This window comes from Halichoeres trimaculatus, unplaced genomic scaffold (assembly GCF_033239565.1).
Source record: "Halichoeres trimaculatus isolate MK-OKI-2021-1 unplaced genomic scaffold, fHalTri1.1 fHalTri1_scaffold_4, whole genome shotgun sequence".
NCBI classification, from domain to species: Eukaryota; Metazoa; Chordata; class Actinopteri; order Labriformes; family Labridae; genus Halichoeres; species Halichoeres trimaculatus.
The window spans coordinates 12309988-12313207 of NW_027437182.1; the positions used below are offsets into that span (position 1 = coordinate 12309988).

General features: G+C 38.2%; 1 long non-coding RNA gene across 1 annotated transcript; it reads left to right on the plus strand.

Annotated features, from left to right (window-relative positions):
* The first annotated feature begins 1391 nt into the window (after window positions 1-1391).
* On the plus strand, window positions 1392-2346 carry LOC141789510 (uncharacterized). Its single transcript, XR_012598213.1, has 3 exons — window positions 1392-1506; window positions 1855-1983; window positions 2109-2346. It is a non-coding gene; the product is annotated as an uncharacterized LOC141789510 (long non-coding RNA).
* Window positions 2347-3220: the final 874 nt, after the last annotated feature.

The following is a 3220-nucleotide window of genomic DNA, read 5'->3' on the forward strand; positions in this document are numbered from 1 at the left end:
TAAATGTGAGTATTAGTGTTTTTCTTCAGACATGAAATGCTGCTTCAACTTCCCTTTGCTTTATAAAACCAAACTTTGTCAAAAGAATCAGAGAATGAATCAAGTTCTTCAGCAGTGACATGATTCTGGGTGAAATATTCTTGTTTATGATTCTGGTCTGATTGATTTTTACACTACAGTGGGCTTTGGCTGCTGGCAGAACACACAATTAACTTTGTAATGTAAACTCTGGCAGAAGATTAAAAGATGACCACTTAGCTTTTATTGATCTCTGTGAACAGAAAGCTGGATGAAATTGCAGTTAACAGTCTGATATTTACAGACTTTCAGATCCAGCTTTTGTGTGAAGGCTCTGATGAAGATATACATGTCTGCAGAGTTTTCTGTAGGGCTAATGCAGGGCCATAGTGACTTGATAGTACTGTCAGTACGACACATGTACTTGATCATTTTAGTGGTTATTTGCTCTACATTTGTAGAGTTGATTGTGAGTTTTAGACTTTTTACCAAACGGTTAAAATTCATGACTTGTTGATCTTGTCTCCAACCTGAAATGAGCATTTCATTCCTTCAATATTTAATTCAAGGTGTAAACTGGAACAAGGCTGCTGTATTGTTGAAAACTAATGATTGTTTCTGAGTTTATACAGATTTTGTAACACAATGATTTATTTATTTATTTTTTACTCAAGGTTCTTACATCGTCTCAACCATCCGGTTTGGCCTTCAGATAGACTTAACAAACTCTTCCAATGGTGACTACTTTGTAACCTTCACTGAAGAGGGAAAAACTGGAATTAAAAAGAAAGACATCGTGCACTCTGACCAAAACCCGTTACATCCCATCGCACACCTGAAGCCCTGTACTGAATATGAACATGCCGTGGTGTTTATTGATAGTACTGGCAAAGAAACACCCTGTAATCACACTGGAAATAAAACAGTTGAAACATTTGGAATGAGTGAGTAAAAATAAGAACTGAGTCTTAAAGTATCCTACATTCTTTTATTTGAGAGCTAAGGTCGGACAAATGTTCATCCATCACTTTTTTTTTTTTCAGAAAAAGATGACGTTACAGAAGGAAGCTGCATGTTGAAACATGTTTGTTACAAGAGTGAATGGGACATCAGCTCTTTGATTTCAGCGTCCAATAATGTTTCAGCAAAGCAGTGCAAAAATGACTCTACCATGTTCTGTATCAAACCTGGTATCAACTACATCTGCACAAGCTTGACCACCACCTTTACTTCAGGAAAATGTTCAAAAGCTCCTCCTTTCAGACTCACTAAAGCCATCCCTTTTGGTGTGTACAGTGCAGTCAAAGGATATGTGTCAGCACATGAACCAGATCTTCTTGCATCATGCTAATCATTGTGATATTTTTTAAACAGATTTTTGGGATGTGGGAGACATAAAGAAAGAGTTCCAGCCTGGATTTCCTGTAGAAGTCAAACCAAACTTACCTCAGAATTGTAAAAATCTCATTCCTGTTTACAGCTGCCGGGGTGAGTAAAAATATAAAAGTAAAGAAACTCTGTCTCAGCAGTGTTAAGGTTTTGATTTACATCTATGTTTTGGAATAAGGATCTGTGATTCCCACCTTGACTCTCGTTCACTCTGTGGTTAAACTAACACAGAGGCCTGCTTTATAAACTGTTGATTAGAGCGCAAAAGTCACTTCATCTGAAACAAACACCACTTTTAATTTGAAGGTGTTTGAGGAAGTGTAGGTACTTCTTCAGCTTTCTGTGATGAATGTGTCTATGTTTGAAACTGTTTGTAACTCAAAGAGAAATGCTCATTGACTCAAAGAAAGAAACAACATGAAACATTGTTTTTCTTTGTATCTCCAGAAAACGGAAAAATCAGCGAGCCCAGGAATCTATCCATGCTGGAGCCATTTACAAACTACAGCTGTACGGGTGAAATCAACCAAAACAATGTTACTCACGAGTTTGACTTCAAGGTCAACGTAACCTGTGGTACGTTTTTAATACTCACTCTGCTTCAGTGTAATCAGGAGAATAATCAGCTTGTTAGTAGAGAAAACTCAGGAGGGCACCAGAGAATGAGCTCAATGTAACAGAGCTTTAATCTGCTCTTACAGATGTTACAACAAAAATCAATGATTGGAAGTCTTCCAGCACCTCCATTCATTTGAGTTGGACCACAACCAGCCAGAGATGTAAAGATGTCCCTACCAATGATTCAAAGTTTGGGTATGACTGCAGTTGTGTCCCTCCACCAAAACATGGTGAGTAAAGATGCTTTAGGCATCTCATTGATCCACTCATCATTACTCACAAAACACACTTCAGTAAAGTTCCTATTAATCCTCAGATTGGTGTTAATCTGAACAGTGAAATAAACTTTGGAGATTAAAACACAAACACCAGTGTAATAACTGCCAAGTGGTTACTTGAGTGTTAGAAGTTTGAGCTTGAGAATCAGAGCTGGTAACCATCAGTGATGAATGATGTTTGATTAGTTGACTGATTTACTTTTTCTTGACACTGAAACAAAACCTCAACCACCAAAAAAATCTGCTGTAGTGTAATTCCTTGATTTTATCTGAGCTGCCTTATTTTTCTAACACAACAAAACAGTTCAGTCAGGAGAGAAAACTTCATTAATTACAGATAAAAGTAACGTTCTCTGAGATGAAGTGATTTGAATTGTTGTCAGAGTTTCTCTGGTGCTTGAACTCTTCAGAGAGATGAGGTGATTGGAGGGTGTCTGCCCTGAGCAGAAATTAAATCTGAAGAAGCCGATCAAACTGTGGAGAGCGTGTAACGATGGGAAGGTGGATGACTGTGTGTTATGATAGCATGAATGAACTTTAGGAGGAACAGGCCGTATTCAACAGCAGACAGCAGCTCTCTGATAGGCCGACCATGAAGATGTGTTTCAGTGTTGTTGGACAGATGTGACCAGCTGAGGACCACAGGTCACTTCAAACATTGTGAAGATCAGTGGGAAGGAAGAAGTTTTCCTGACTGAACTTTCATTAAAAGTGAATTTAATCAAACTGTTTTACAGTTTCAGGTCCGACTCGTACACATAAAACAACATGTGAAATACTTCATCTGGAGCCATTCACGGACTATAGATGTACAGTCCAACCTGTCTATGATGGAAGAAAGGTTGGCAGTCCAGAGTCAGTTAATACAAAGACTGACATCGGCAGTAAGTGTCCTCAAAGCTTCTTCTTTTTTAAAC